The sequence below is a fragment of the Mesocricetus auratus genome, unplaced genomic scaffold (assembly GCF_017639785.1).
Source record: "Mesocricetus auratus isolate SY011 unplaced genomic scaffold, BCM_Maur_2.0 Super-Scaffold_15014, whole genome shotgun sequence".
NCBI lineage: Eukaryota > Metazoa > Chordata > Mammalia > Rodentia > Cricetidae > Mesocricetus > Mesocricetus auratus.
In genome coordinates this window covers 45,821,389-45,838,605 of record NW_024429186.1, presented here as the reverse complement: position 1 = coordinate 45,838,605, position 17,217 = coordinate 45,821,389, and the positions used below count along the sequence as shown (strand labels likewise).

Below are 17,217 nucleotides of genomic sequence, written 5' to 3'. Positions count from 1 at the left end.
TAATACTGAATGCTATTAAAAGTGCATAACAAAGTCAAGCATGGAAGAGTCCAGTCCTGGTAACTGAAAAAGAGATTTAATAACTATATATTTAGAAATATTTAAGACAACCTTACTTTCTGAAATCCCATGATATTTAACTGCAAAGTCATAAGTCATTGACTTCCTAGTTTCTAGCTACCTTTACTTCCTGAAGACACCAGTTAAAAACTTATATTAAGGAATTATTCATCTTGGGGATATAGCCATATACAGATTTCATTCACAATAATTTTACTATTTGTGATATTCTTTGCTTCCTGTCACTTTATACCTCACCAAGAGGACTATGATGGTATTGATTGCCAACTTGCAGGATCTAACATCACCAAGGAGATAAGCCTCTCTGTAAGCATGCCTGTGAGGATTACCTAAGGTAACTGAAGAACCCAATGTCTGTGGGGTGGCATCATTCCATGGGTGAGGGCCTATTACTAAATTAAAAGGGGGAAGAGAGCTGAGCACATTCATCCTTTCCTGCTTCCTGACTGGGGATGCAATACAGCCACTACTTTAAGCTCCTGCCCCCATACTTCCCTGCCATGATGGACTCTATCCTTGAACTGTGAGCCAAAAGTAACCATTGCCTTTGCTTTTATGGAGAATTTTAACATAATAACTGACAAAGGAAGTAATCCAAGATCTTATTTCCTCTCTGAGGCTCCCTTGGTTATTGCCATATTTCACTTCCTGCTTGAGTCTTCTCTGCAGTATACTCAAATATGTCACTATTTAAACATTTAAGATCCTGGGCTTGGTAACCTCAGTGCACTAGACAATTTGCTCTGTGAGACACATGATGTAAAGAATGAACTTGGGTAGAAACATGTGTAACCTCGTTCTATACAAAATCACCTTTAGTTTTTTTTTTTTTTAATAATCCAGTGAAAACAGGATTAAAACAGGGAAAAGAGAAAGGTTAGAACAGAAGGCCCTGGATGTGGGAAACAGGACGGAAGGGCCCGGATGTAGGAAGATCGATTCCGTGGCCTCCATGCTCCCTGTAAATGGGGAGCACTGGGGTCACAAAGAAAGCCAACCAAGGACAAAGCTTACAGAAAGAGACCAAGGACAGCAAGTATTCAGAATAATGGGCTTTTTAACAGATGATTTACAACCTTCTGAAGAGCAGAATAGCCTTAGAGAGAGGGTTCCTCGTCCCTGCAAAAGGCCCTCGGGGCAGCAACCTTCTCTCAAGAAAAAGCAAGCAAATGTTTAAATAAGCCATTCTCATAAGAGTGACTCCATTTGCGTGTAGGAACTTGTGTTTGCCAAAACCAGGTGCCGTGTGACTTGCAGAAAGGCGTTATCAACATGAGTGATATTTTCCTAATATAGGAAAAGGTATGTGTGTTCCGCCTGTATTACATTTTAAAAGAATGAAACACACAGGGAACTTATCTTTCAAAGGGGAGTACTCACAGCCCCTTCCTTTTCACATGCTTCCCGGGGCCAACTACCGGCTTTGATTCACTTCCGTTTGCACAGCCTATAAAAGCCTTGAGTGAAAGCTTCCGTGGGAAGCGGTTATCACTCAGAGGTCATCATTACTCAGAAGGCTTGGCTCCTTAGATGGCACTGCCTGCGGCCTCCTCCCTTTGCTCTGCTCCGCACAGGCACAGGGGAAGATGAAAGGTTTAACTCTGATGCCTGGCATGGCAAGTCTGGCAGCTTTCAGAACTATGCAAACAGAATGGTCAAATTACCGTGTTTTTCTCAAACTGAAATGACTTCCTCACAGGATGTGATTACACCGGAAGCAAACATGACCCACGCCACAGCAGCCCATTTAGGCAACTGTAAATGGCCGCCCTGGGCTCAAAGATGATTCCGAAGGCACCAAATGAGCCCACCGGGTTTAGATACCAGGAAGTGATGGGAAGAAGGAAAGCTCTCCCTTCTAGACCTTCTAGAAAGTGGTTGGAGGGTTCTTAGTAAATATTTTAAAAAAAGAAACAATCCTTCTTACTTTCAGTTTTTCAGAAATGGAGAAAGGGTTCTGATGGTGGGGGTTGGCGTTTGGTTTGAATGGATCACTAATAACTGGTGGTGTGGCGGCGGGAAGGGATTCTGAAGATTCCCCCCTCCATTAGCCGTGAATAGAGAAGAGGAAGAACTGAGCCAGCTGCTATAAAGACTGTGCCTCCGATGGAAGTCACACGGGGGTTATGTAGTACCTTAGAAAACCGATTCCTTTTTTTTTTCCCAGTACACTCTTTTTGTAAAAGACACTTTTCTTTGTGGGCCCAATCTGAACTTATGAGTTAGTAGCCATTGTGGGAAGGGGATTCAGTTGATCTGAGTTTAATTCCTGGTTTGGGGGTCCTTGGTTCCAATGAATAACTCTATCTGGCATCAAATGATGTGTTTATTGAGTTCCAGTTGGTTAAATTTACTAACCATTCATCCCTAAGTGGTAACAGCTATTCTGAAGCAATGATATGCAGATTTCATATTTTACATGGGATCTGAGTTTGAATTTATTCTAAACAAGTGCCTGAATTCTATACATTAATGCTCCCAAATATAGTCTTTTTTAAGTAGCTGAAAATAAATGACATTAATACTGTGCAATTATTTACACACCTTATTCACATGTTAAGAGGAAGCCCTCTTAATATGCAATAATTAGCTGTCTTTCATTAATGTGTCAGAGTGATGGATATTCATTTTCTCTTAACTTCATATTCTTCAAACTGAGGAGCAAACAGTTGAGAAACCAACTTTACTGTGTCTTGACTGATTATTGCAAAAGAGAAAAGAACAGAATAGAATGGGATGGGGTGAATGGAATTACATTACACAGAATAAAATATAAGTTATCAGAATACATTCTGTCAAGTTTAACATTGTCACAAATAATTCATTTTAGTGTGTGTGAGAGAGAGAGAGACAGAGAGACAGAGACAGAGACAGAGAGACAGAGTGAGACCTATATGTGAGTTACTCTTCAACATGACATAAAAACCTCTATCTCTGAAGTTCCCCATAAAATGGTTTCAGAGTCTCCACATGAGAGTCTGTCTTTCCTTGGACACTTTCTAATATTTGTCTACTCGACATTATTTTATTCTCTTTTTTCTTTCCTTCTTTGGTTTTTCAAGACAGGGTTTCTTTGTGGCTTTGGAGGCTGTCCTGGAACTAGCTCTTGTAGACCAGATTGGTCCTGAACTCACAGAGATCCAATTGCCTCTGCCTCCCAAATGCTGGGACTAAAAGTGTGCCCCACTAATGCCCGGCTTTGACCTTATTCTCAAGTCTCCTCAGCTAGAGAGTTCAGTGACTTCATTGCTGGAGGTACCAAGCGTGCTATCCTCTTTGCCTCCACCAACTCCCCCAGCTGTCAAGCAAGAAGGAAACGATTGTGATAGTTAACCTCAGTTAACCTCAACTTTATGAGGTCTAAAGTCATTTGGAAAACAGGTTTCTGGGCATTGTTGTGGGGATTATCTTGATTAGACGTACTGAAGTGGAAGACTTGATCAATGTGGGTGGAACCATCCCTAGGCTGAGATTGACACAGTATAAAAGGAAAGTGAGCTAAGTACAAGCACTCATCCATCTCCTTCCTGTGTGGATGCAATGTGACCAGCAACTCAGGCTCCTACTGATCTGACTTCCCAGCAATGGTAAACTATAACCTGTAACCTCAACCTGGGAGCCAAATAAGTCCTTTCTCTCTTACAGTGCTTTTATCACAGCAACAGCAGAAGTTGTTGAGAACATGACCAACAATGATTTCCCAAAATGTACTACTTTTACATTAGAACAAATACACCCACCAGGCAGTGGTGTCATACCCCTTAATCCCAGCACTCGGGAGGCAGAAATAAGTGGATCTCTGTGAGTTCGAGGTCAGTCTGGTCTACAGAGTGAGTTCCAGGACAGGGTTCAAAGCCACAGAGAAACTCTGTCTTTAAAAAAAAAGTGTTAGGTTGATAGATAGTAATATATATGGTGTTGCTATATTTTAAATGTCCATGTGCTGATTAACAAACATATTAAAAATAAAATGAAGGATTTTAATGAAGATACCTACTCTAGAGGGATGTCTTCAATTACATCCTTTTTATTTATGGTGTGTGTGTGTGTGTGTGTGTGTGTGTGTGTGTGTGTGTGCAGATGAGGACACTTATGCAGAAGACAGAGAAAACTTGCAAGAGTCATTCTTTCTTTCTACCATGTGAGTCTTGGGGATCAAACTCAGGTCATGAATCTTGGTGGTAAGTGCCCTTACCCATTGAGTCATCTTTTCAACTATATCTTTCAAGGCATATGGCATCTCAACCTATTATAGATTTTTGCTATAATTTATGTGTACACACATCCACAAACACAATATTTGCATGCATTAACATGTAGAAATATTTATAGTATAATCCCACTTTTAAATACTACATAATATATATGCTTATATGTGCTAGAAGTTCCGAAGCATAAACACCAAAATGTTAACTGCATGGGTTTGTGGGTAGTGGAAACTTGGAGGTTTTGTCTTGTTATATCTTATAGTTGTTCCATAATACATACCTATTACTATTGAAGGAACAAAGAGAGTAAAAGAAAAGGTCTATGGGGCTAAGTGGCTAGCACCTCCTCGACTCCCTAAGACCTTACAGGGATTGACTTCCACTCTAAATAACAAGCTGTTGTACTTGAAACCAGCTGCTCTTGATCTGACTCCTATACTTATTGAAGATGCTCTCCCTTCATGATTTCTTCTCTTAACACTACTTTGCAATAAAATTATCTGCTTTGCTAGAACAAGGTAAGATTTGAGATCAATGAAAAATTAAAATTAACTCTTTTTTTCCTTCCCTCTTAAATTAATTTAAATGTTTCATGTAATTGTTTTTGGTTTGGGCTTTTTTTTTTTGCTTTTTTAATAAATTTTCCATTCTGAGAGTTGCTAGTTATGCCTCCCACACATACACTTTATAGCTCCAAACAAAAAAGAAAACTTTTCTACCTGTAAATCAGGTAGAAAAAACTGGGGCGAAAGAGAGACTTAGAGATGATGGAGTTTTTAATAACCAGGGGTGAAAGAGTGTCTAATAATAACCAGAGAGCACTGGCATCTACCAATAGACTACAGGATCCACTGCAAGGAGAACAGTGTGACAACAAAACCAGCTTCGCACTTTCAGCCAGCCAAGGTTAAGACTACACATCAGTTCCTAAATCAAAACAAGCCAGGCTCCCTTTATTGCAGGAACCTCTACCTGAGAGAATAACATGTTCCATCTTTAGGGAATCATAGAGTTATTTAACACAAATCCCTTATTGGCAAGAAATGAAACAGGAAGAGTTCATGGATCTGCCCAAGTTCATAGAGCTGGAGAGTCCACTGAGCTGAAGTAATGCACACACTAGAACGGTTACAAGCGTCAACGCATGGCCGTTGGGAAACTCACTCCACATCTCACAGGCAGGGCTAGCATTGACTTCATCTGCATGCCCTGTACACTTCCTCAGCACACACATTAAGGAAGCCATTGCCCACTCTGAGTGTTCATATAAACATGTCTACCTTTATAGGGCATAAAAATATTTTACAGGTAGAACTTCAAATATAGAGATCAGCTCTCTGTTTGAAAGGATCTCTTTATAGATTGGAAGCTTTTCTGGAAAAAAAAATACAGTAGACAACCTCAACCTAGCTGCTTTGTCAACCCAAATTTTCTCACCTAAAATTGGCTTCCTGAAGTAAATGAACTGACAAAAATTTAATGGATAGCCCTCATCCTTCCTATGAACACAGCTGGGTAGCCTGCCATTGCAGAATATGCATTTTAAATCATGATCCGCCATGTACTTTCAGAACAAAAAGCTAAACCCTGCATGAGTATTGTCCATGGTATTTTCTCTAAAGACCAATGGCGGTACTTTATCAGGTGTCACGTTCTATGAGTAAGGTGTGCAAAAGGAGCTGAGAGATCAGGACCTTTTGCTTTGATAGAATGGATTACAATGGAATGTGTGCCATATCTTCCACTTAACAAAAGACTCTGGTAATGTATAGAAATCATTGACTATCTAAAAGCCCACACGGGCCAGCCATCAGACAGCCAATACGCATGATCAAAGAAGGTTGGAAGGGGAACCATGGGGAAGAGAGGGAGAGCCAAGGGCTGCAGCTGGTGGTCAGGTGTTTGCCACTCAGCGCTAGATCCTGGTGACCATGAAGAAATGCAAACCAGGTTCTTGGAAGAATGTCTTTTTATCATTTGCTTGTTGAGACAGGGTCTCACTACATAGCCCAAGCTGGCCTTGATCTCTGAGATATCCCCAACTCTCTAGTGCTGGGATTATAAGTTTGTATTGCCATGCTTAAGTCAAATACTCTTTTTCTTCTGCAGGTTCTAGGGATCAAGCACAGGGCCTTGCACCCTATATGTGCTAGATAGATGCTCTATCCACTGAGCTGCATGCCTCACCTATCAACTTTTTAAGAGGAAAACTGAAGTCTCAAGTTGTTGTGTTTTGTTTTTGCGACAAGGTCTCATGTATCCCAGGGTGGCCCAGCTCCAACTCACTATGTAGCTAAGGATGACCCTGAGCTTCTGATTCTGCTGCCTCCACCTCTCAAGTGTTATCCAGTTTATATAGTGCCAGGGGTCAAACTCAGGACTTCATGCATGCTAAGCAAGCTGAGCTACACCCCCAGCTTCATAAGCCAAGAACATTTAATATAAAATCTTTCAATGTGTTAATATTCGCCACTAATATAAATTTGTTAAAAAACCTTGCCAAGGGAGGTCAAACCAAAATATTCCTTGGTCTATAGATGCAGTAGGCCTCTGCAACATTTAATGCCTGATACTAAATTTGTTATCTAAATAAAACACAAGGACCACCCATGTTTTGTACAAATCATGTTCACCCTTTCGTCTTTGTTTTCACCACTTCTGTCTGAAAGTGGTCCCCAACTCCTTTGACAGTGTATATCTCTAAGGTCATAGTGTGCATGCTACTCTTTCTTCCTTCATTTCTAATCATTTCACATTTGCAGGTTTCTGTTCAGCCTTCAGCATCCATGCTGGGCAGGGCTCGTGTTGAATACCACTTTTACAGCTGGTATTTTTATTTCAACAAAGATAAAAGAAAATAGCTTTTGCTGACACACTAGTGCAGTTATACTTGGGTTGAGCCTATCAACTTAACGATGTCAAGTTCCTAACCCAGACAAACTAACAAATCAACGTCTGTAGGCACTTTGCCATGGCTAGTTAATGAGCAACAGCTTGCCATAAAATTTTTAAGGAGAAAGCACCTGGCAAACACAGGTATGGGCTCATCATGTCTTCCTAAAATAAATAGATCATAGGTTATATTTAGTCCCCTAGAGGAGATGTGTCCATTGCCTGCCCCCCCTCCCTTTTCAAGCCTTGATGGTGAAAGAGAAATTTTATAATCCAACTCGTGTCTGCAAACTTTGGTTTGATCTAGATATTTGAAAGATAAAATCCTGGGCTGGAGGTACAGTTTAGTAGGTAAGAGCACTCCATGTGTAGGTATGAGGACATGAGTTCAGATCCCCAGCACCTACTTAAAAAAGCTAGTCATGACCTCATGTATCTGTAACGCCAGCACTGGGGTTGGGGAAGGGCAGAGATAGCAGAATAAATCACTGGGGTATACCAACTAGCCAATTTTGTGAGAAATGTTGTCTCAAATAAACTAGGCAGAGAGTGACAGAGAAGGACATTCAACACTATCCTCCAGCTCACATGCACCGGTACACACTTGCATACGCAGAGTCCTAATTAAAGGTCACATACATGGTTCATATTTAAAGGTCGAGACTTTCTGAACTTTGGAGAGGCAGAATTTGAGCTGTGATTGGCATCTCTCCAGAAGCCATCAGATGCATGCATGTACACACACACACACACACACACACACACACACACACACACACACACACCTCTGGTGGGAGAAGAAGAGCGAGTGTTGAAGCTCAGAAAGAATGGCCAGTCTTTGTTCCTTTGTGGAAATGAGGATGACCTGGAAAACACTACAAGCAAATTTTGCCAGGCCTTTGCCATTAAATTTAGCTTTACATTGCAGAAACATGCTAAAATGTCTCACAGTGAGGCCTATGATGTCCGACTAGATTCTTGCAAGGGGAAAGGAAGTATAGAAGCGATGATTCCTCTGAATCCATCTGGTCTTGGGCTTGACCAGGTAAGGGATCTAGCAGCTGTGGTGAAAATCTGCTTGTTGCTGAAGATTCTTTTGTCCCACCAGGTCCCACCACCATTCTCAGCCCCCAAATAAGCACACAGATGCTATGCTAATTATTAAATGTTGGCCGATGACTAGGGTTTCTTATTGGCTAGCTCTGTCTTAATTATTAAACCATTTCAATAAATCTATGTATTTCTACATGGCCTTTTCCTACTGGAGAATGTCTGGTGCATCCTATCCTCCTGGTCCCTCCATGGTGTCCCTGCGGTGCCTCTCCATCTACCTTTTCAGAATCCTCCTCATCTCCTAGCCCCACCCATCTTCCTGCCTCTATCAACCAAACAGTGTTTTATTCATCAGCCAATAAGAGAAAGACATCCCCCATCAGTCTGCTTCTGGATGAGTTTGCTGCCCATCAAAGGAAAGTCTCAATCCCTTCCTTACCAGGAGCCCCCTTCCCCCACACTGCCCCACCCTCAAGAAATGCTGAGAACAATGTTTGAAGAAGACAGTTCTCCCTACTCACCCTCACAAATGCAGGGTATGTTGCTCATACCTGAAATTTCAGCACTCAGGAGGCTGAAGAAGGAAGGTCTTGAGTTCAAGGCCAACCTGAACTATATACTAAGATCCTGTCTCTAAAACCTTACTTTCTTGGTATTTATCCCTGACATACAAATGGACTTTGGGTGCCCATCCCACAATTAGAGATTCTCTCTCAGCCTGGACTCTTGGGGAAGGGCCTAGGACCTGCCCTAGATGAAATGACAGACTATGGACACCCCCCATGGAGGGCCTCACCCTCCCTGGGGAAAGGAGTAGGGATTTGGGGAGGGGGAATGAAGTGGTTGGTGGGAGGGTGTGGGAGGAGGGGAGGGAGAGGGAGATGGAGCTGGAATTGACATGTGAAGCAACCTTGTTTCTAACTTAAATTTAAGTTTTTTTAAAAGACAAAAAAAACTTACTTTCATATCATTATTAAAAACAGATCCATTACTTAGGGGTAAAAAGCCTGGGTCATAATAGATGTTAATTAGCATTGTTTACAGCATTGAGTTGTATGTGTGATTTTGCTGTTTTCTATTCAATAGAATTAATTGTTCAATCATAAAAATTTCCTTTCTAACCAGACACTGTATAGATGTAGTTGCATCTTTTTCATCTACAAATATGTTTAAGTTGATGATGGGAACTGGTGCAGGATATAACTTATCTATCCCTATTACAGTGTTTATTCTGTTTAAGAGCTAATATCAACTGTAATGATAATGAAATTGATTTCCTTTTCTTGATTATCCCTTATCTTTCTCTCAACAGGTTTGCATCCATTTATTTTTCCATGAACAGTCTCCCAATTGGAAACTTACCAAATTTTGTCAGGTAAGACATATATAAAACTATAAGTTTAATTTTTAAAAAATAACAAGCTTATAAAATCCAATAGTGGTATCAGCCATGGAGAGAGAATCTAGAACACAAGCTAAGAAAAATCAAGCCAGATCTCCAACCCATACAATTCAGAGTATATTCTTTCTGGAAATCTGGGTCCTAGGCACTGGGGGAATGGTTTAGTTGCTGAAATATTGGCCTCATAGTGTAAGGGCTTGAGTTCAGATCCCCAGTATCCAAGTAAAATTCTTACATGGCAGCATGCATCTCACTGAGCAATCAAGGAAGACACTGTATATAAACCTCCAGCCTCTACACACACACACACACACACACACACACACACACACACACACACACACACAAAATGTTTTTTAATTAAATAAATGTGAGTCCCAAATCAACAGCTAAGCACTGCCCGAGGGCTTGTGAGAGGAACACATATCAGGCTGGCCATTGTGTTTTAGCGAAATTTTTAGGTAGTTTTGATGCATATGCGGTTCTAGTAGCTAGTTTTACATTGGCTTCATGAACCACGGGAACAGAAACTCTCCCCTCTGAATGATAAAAATGTACTGGTTTGATGTCTGTCTTGCCTTTCTTTTATCCATTGTTTTTCTTCCTTCAAGTTAACCTATTCATCTAGCAAACTAAAGTTTGCATCATGAAATCATACTTCATTCCAAACACTTTGTCTTTATGAAACTTAAGTGTCATCTGAGACTTTTCCAAAACTAGGATCTCACTGAAGCTGCCAACTAATAACCTGATTTAAATTCATTATTTGTTTTGAGAAGGGGAATAGTCACAAATGGCATGCCTACCACTGGTATCAAACTTCTAAGATGGATAACTTTTATACCTGATGTCCATATGTCATTATTTTTATAAATGAATTAAGACTTTCATGTTGGCTAGAATTGCTGGGTTGCCGTTTCTGAAGTCATCTGCAAAGGGTTGTATTGCTCAAATATGATCTTGTTCTCTCGAAATGCTTAGATTGTGTTGGAGTTTTCTGAAATACCCGGTGCTGGGAACTCTCATGGCTGGTGTATGTGGCTGCCAGCAGCCAAACCTCCATCAAACATAGTATGACTGGGTGCACCCTGAGGACAGCTATGAAGTGTCTGTGCATCTGCATCTGAGTAGGAACAGTATATATCAAGATGGCTTCTCTCTGAAAGGATGGCTAAATGCTGGACAGGGGCCTTTACTTGAGATGAATACAGGAAAAAGGGGTTGGAGGCATAGATCAGGGAGGGATTAACATGCCTTCTGCACAATCATGAGGACCCGAGTTCACGATACATAGCACCCACATAAAAGCTGGACATAGAAACACATGTCTGTAACCCCAGTGCTGGAGACGGGCAGCTATGAGATCCAATGAAAGGCTCTGCCTCAAAAAGTAAGGTAGTGAACAACAGAGGAAGACAGCCAACATTGACCTCTGGCCTTCACACATGCATGCATGGGTGAGCACACCTATGCACACATGTACACACACACACACACACATCATACACATACATGAGCACACAAGTCACGTGATTTCTTCTTCATATCATACATATTTCTTGCGCAAGCAATCACTAGATTCTGTAAGACTCGGTTTCCTCACTTACAAGGTGGAGATAACAGGACCCACTTTTTAGGACTGTCCTGAGAAATGTTAGGTTAACAAGGGACACTTATGACAACAGCAAGCATAGTAAATACTAGCCACAACTGCATTGATTTTTCTCATTGCTTTGACAAAACATAACAGAAATAACTTAAGGCGAGAGGATTATTTGAGCCCAGGGTTTCTGAAGGTAGAATACTTGTGGTAGGGAATCACAGTGACCAGAGCGGCTCAGTTGCGGCATCTGTTTCACAGCTTGGTGGGTCAGGAAACAGAAAGAATGGACTAAAATAAGGGCCGGGCTATAATGCTCACAATCTCCCAGTGACCCATCTCTGCCAGGACTCCCCAATGCAGTACTACTACCAGTATTACTGGAGCCCAAGGGTTCAAGTACACAAGCCTAGAGGGGATGCTTCTGAACTGAACCAAGAGTGGTTTAAGATCATTTCAGTAGCGGGATTACACATTTTAAAATTTGACAAGGATCTTATGAGAAGCATGTGGGCAAGGTTGAGTGGTTCCCTTAGACAGCTTACCTGTGCGCATCCTCACTACCACTCCTGCTTCTGTGTCTTGGTGTTACTCCCTCGCTCCCCCCCTGCTTCTTGTGTCTTGGTCTCTGCTGACCCTTGCCCACAGCAGGGGGCCAGGTAGTCTAAGCCATCATGCACAGCCCATCTTAATACTAGGAGGGCACAGAGTGACAACTTTAGCTTCTCTAATGTCAACTAGCCTTGAAGCAAAATCCTAAAGGACATCTGGATGACTAGCTCAGGCACCAGAAGATCAAAGGACCCGAAGGGGATTTTGGAGGATGATCTGTGTCCCCAGCTTCTTAGACTATGCTGGGAAGGCACACTTGCTTCCTAGGTAGTTATCCCATAGATGGCTTTGGTGAGAGGGGCCATGCGGAGATGGAAAAAGGGATTGTGAAAAGAGAGGTATGTAAAACATTAGGATTAAATGGATGCCCCATAACAAGAGTTTTCAGAGTTTGAATTAGTGACACAGAAAAATTAGAAACATCTGGAGCCAATGTTTGTTTTGCTGGTCAGATGTGCAGTTTTGAAGTGCCCTGTTGAATCATTTACTCTATAAAGACTTATTAAAAGCAAATGCCTATGGTGGCTGAAAAGAGAATGTACTGAATTTGGGATGCCACGGTCTATGAGGGAACTATTTGAAAGAGCTTCTACTTTCCATCAATGGAGTTTAATGCTGTCTCCTCAAACTGGTCCTTCTGTTCCATTTAATAGAACAGCTTACAGACCTGTCTGCAATTTCACAGACAATTCGTGGAAAGAGAAAGGAGACTAATTTTGTTCATATCCTGAAGTTACATGATTCTTTTATGGTCAAACCCCCCTCCCCCCCACACACACATACACACAAAAGCATCTAAGAGAAGGGGATTTCATCAATGTTGGCCTGAGGTCTTATTGTGGGCACACTGGTATAAGTAAATATGATCGGTTCCCTGAAGGCTCGGTTGTTCTTGCCTGTGCTGTGGCTAGGGTTCCAGTCCAGACAGGCAAAGTGACTGTGAGTTGTTTAAACTCCAGGAGCTTAATGTGTTGAGTCTTTAGTGGATGTCCTTATAGCGCTACAAGTAGCCACACACTGAAGGAATGAGGTGTTCTGGCACAGCAGGGTCTGATCCGTGATAGAATTCTGAGGAGGCGCCGCCTGCTGAGCTGTACCATTGCTGCCTGTCAAACAAAGGAGATTGAGGGAAGGAGCGAGCAGAGGAAAGAAAGGTGACAAAGGACAGGAAATATCTCACAGTAAATTAGATAGTCCAGGAATGCAGCCCTCCCTCATCAGCTCACTCCTCTTCTCTAGTGGCTTCTAAGAAAGTAAATATCAGAGAAGCCAGATCTCAAGGAAGGCATCAGGAGGAATGCGACTTTAGCATGAGTAATGGTTATGAAATTCTGCCAGGTACTGAATCCCCCACGGGGTGCTATGTGGAGCCAGCCTCATGCTGGTCTTTTGTACTCAAGTAATAAAGATGGTTCTCCAGTGTCGTTGGCACCATGCACACATTATTAAGTGCCAAATACGGAGTATCTTTACCTCAAAGGAAGCAAGAAGTCGGTAGATGGACACCTGCCAAGACCAGACTACTCTAAACAAAACCAGAGTCACCACAGATGCACTAGAGGACAAGTCTGTCTGCCTCACACCAAGTCTTTGTCATGTTCAACCTACTTTCTTTGTAATTTTTTAAATTAAAACACATCTTTGGGCTAACTGGTTGTGTAGAGTCATTAGTGCTACAGCTGGGCGGTGGTGGCGCTCACCCTTAATCCCAGCACTTGGGGACTTTGGGCCACTTGTGGTGGCACATGCCTCTAAGCCTGTAACACCAGTCAGTGCTCAGGAGTTAGGGGTAGAAAGATCATGAGTTCGAGATTTGATGAGCCTGTGAAAATAAAAAAAAAAAGAAAGAAAGAGAAAAACTACCTTTGATGAAAGATCAAGAACATGCCATCATCAATCCCCCCCAGCCTTCGCATCCCCACTGAAAGGCACAACTGGATGCTCCCTCCCCCAGCTCCCCAACACAATAGACTCTTCAGTGCCTTCTTCCAGCTGTACCCTGAGTTCTGTTGAACTATGATCTTCCTAACATAAACCTGGGTATGTTCAAAAAGAAACACTAAATCTTCAGACCCTTTAAGACAACCTTGGTTAAGAGACCTTTATTTTCAGATCTGTGTGTACTACTTTTAAAGCTTTAAAATACCATGTAAACATGCTGCTTTTATGTGAGACCAATTTGGCCTTTTTTTAAAATCACAGCACAAAACCTCCAAAACAATCTCTACTGCCCACGGAGACGATGTTCCACCTGTCAATCACAAAGGCTACCAAGAATAGATGTACGGATTCTGTTTTAGTCCTTGGGGTGGCTTAAATCTGAATTTCTTTAAAGATTCAATTGCTGGTGTGACTTTATTTTAGAATACTGCTTAACTTGGTTAACTAAGTCTAGACACAGCCTCAGGGTGGGAGTAAGGAGAAACGCAAAATCTACCTTATCTGTTGGTATGAAATGTCTTTGTAAAACACTGGCTGTGAATAGAAAGGCCGCTTTGTCTGCTCCAACAGCATCCTGGCCTTGGGTTGCCTTCCGGAGGGGCCCACCTGACTCTGGCTTCCCCTGCAGGTGCTCTGCCCAGGCCCTGGAATTTCCTTCCCAGAGCCTCTCTGGGCAAGGTCTTTAGAAGTAAGCTGGATTCCTTCCTGGGCTCTCTGGGTGCCTAGCAAGCTGTTTCCATTTTGAGTTTTGCAGAACTTTAAGCCTTCTGCTCACAGAATGTTTTCTTTGTGAAGCCCTAGGAGATTATTTTTCCTCCTCATCACGTCGGCAGGAGCACAAAGCTTGCTCATGATTTCCTAATGGGATTCAGCTGCCCAAACTGCGGCTCTTTCAGCTGCATTTCAGACTCTGCTCTCTGTCTTTGCCTGTTTTTCATTTGTAGATGCCTAGAACTCTCCTCTCCCCGTCCCTTCCCCCTATTTCTCTCCCTCCCTGCAACCAGCAAGGACTCCTGCATAGGTCCTGCGTCTTCACACACCTGTCCGTAAATGTTCCCCCACGCTGCAAATACCACCCTGATTGAGACGGTCTGGATATAGTCGCGCATTCTCTAAGGAAGCCGACATACAACAGAGACCTCTGTCAACACAGGCTGCTGGTAACCGTGGTTGTGGCCCTAAGCCAGCATGAAACAGTCCATCCTGGGCCTGTGGTCAGCCACCAGGGGCAAGAGCGGCTGGGCTGAGACAAAGGGAGTCAGGACAGCTTAGAACCAGAGAAAACCCGCACCCCTCACCCACTCGACCAACCCTCAGAAAGAGGGTCTGAGGATGGTGACTACAGAACTTAAGGTACAAGGCACCCGGAGACACAAAACAAGGCGCGCGGGGCCATCAAAGACTCTGGAGTCATCCCCTGCTTCTGAGTTGCTTCAAGCGCTGTAACCCAGACAGGCGGTCCTTTCTGAGTGGGGGAGAAGCCACTGGAATGGGATCTCATGCCTGTACCTCTCAGATGCCCTAAGACAGTGGTTCCCGATGCTGCCATCCTTTTATACAGACCCCCAACCACAAAATTGTTTTCATTGCTACTTCATAACTGTAATCTTGCTCCTCTTATGAGTAGTAATGAAAATATCTGTGTTTTCTGATGGTCTTAGGTGACCCCCGTGAAAGGGTCATTCGACTCTAAGGAGTCGCAACTCACAGGTTGAGAACCACCTGCCCTGAGAGCTCAGGGAGCATGGAGGAGTCTGGAGAAGCTGCCACAGGGAGGTTAAGTGTGATGTGGTGTTGCTGAGGGAGTATATGCTGACTGAAAGCTCCTCTGGCTTATTTCAAGCAAGCCTATTCCATCCTGCCAGTAGAGAGATAGCTCAGGGAATCAAGAGGACCAGGGTTCAATTCCCAGCACCCACATGGCAGCTCAAAACTGTCTGTAACTCTAGGTCCAGGGGACCCGATACCCTCACACAGAAAAGCATGCAAGCAAAACACCAATGCCCATAAAATAAAAATAAATAAATCATTTAAAAAGAGTTTGTCCTATAAAATACGAATATGACCTCCTTTGGTGATAGAACTCCCATTGATATACCCAGGAGAGAACATCTCATGACTTTATCTCTTCTTGGCCCCTCAGTCTGTTGTCCATCTTGTCCTTCAGTATCTCTGTCCCCATCACCTGCTGATTCCTCCCTGCCTTCCGAGACACTGAAAAGACCAGGAACCCACACTCTGGGGATGGGCATATCTCACCAGCAGATCAGCTACTAGGGCCATCTTGCATGGTATGCCTTGGAGATGTTCAGAAGGCAGGATCATGCCCCAACTCCATCTTTCTCCGACAAGGCAAGCCCTGTCCTCTCCAGAGCCTCTCACACCCACTCCAGTGGGATGTTAGAGGAAGCAGAGGAAAGGATGGAGAGAAAGGCCTGCTCGTCATAAGGCATTATCCAGACAGAGGGCAGCGTCCTATACACTATGGAACTTTGGCTCGCAGCAGGGCAGGGCTGAGGCTCTGCCATAGTCATTCAGCTTATGTAACCACAGGTGAAATATTACTAACTGCTGCTAAGCACAGGTTGCAGCAGAACCTTTCTTTCTCCTGTGGCATTTAGGAGGCACTGACATCTACCATCCCAGAAGGAACAAAGGAGAGTAGCATTGTAGCCAAGAGGCTGTGGTTAGAAGAGATATGTTGGACAGCAGGGAGTTAAACCATTCCAAGAGAAAACAGAAAAAAACATCTCTGACCTCATGGCACAAAAAGCCAATAGATTAACACCAGCACCATGGTTCTTGCTGTTTGAAATTTCTCCTCCAGCATCAGAATCTCCTCAGTCACTCTCAGTTCAGCAGAGACTTGAGGGATATTGATGTCTATCAGAAAGGTTCCAAGCCCTGTGAGAAGCTTACAACCTTAGGAAGCAGAAATTCTTCCTTAAGAAACTCAGGTACTGGTAAACACACATACACACACACACACACACACACACACACACACACACACACACACACACACACACACGTTAATATGATAATTGCTAGAGAAGCTAATTGCTATCTTAGGTCCTATGGGAGTGTATAGGTGGAGCAATGTAGTCTACTTGGAAACCCGAGGTTGAGGTGCCTGTTTTCTGGGAGTTTAGGGACAAACAGAAGTTGGTCAGGAAGGATCCAGGGCCATGGTTCAGTATGTGGGCTGTGGAACCAGTCCACTTTGTCCAAGTCTGACCCATGGCTTCCTAACTATATACCTTGTTTAGCTACTTATTGTTTTGAGGTCTCAGTTTCCTCATCCTGTATAAAACTCCCAGGTCCCTCCTCTCAGCTTTTCATGAGAAGAACTGGGTTAGGACAGAGGCCACACCAATAGCTCCTGTCTAATGACTATCGCCAATTAGTAGTAGCCATTATTGTTGTTA

General features: G+C 42.9%; 1 long non-coding RNA gene across 2 annotated transcripts in view; it reads right to left on the bottom strand.

Annotated features, from left to right (window-relative positions):
- LOC106021348 overlaps positions 1-17,217 on the bottom strand; it is a 150,817-nt gene that overhangs the window by 57,261 nt on the left and 76,339 nt on the right. The gene's annotated exons all lie outside the window — the stretch shown is intronic.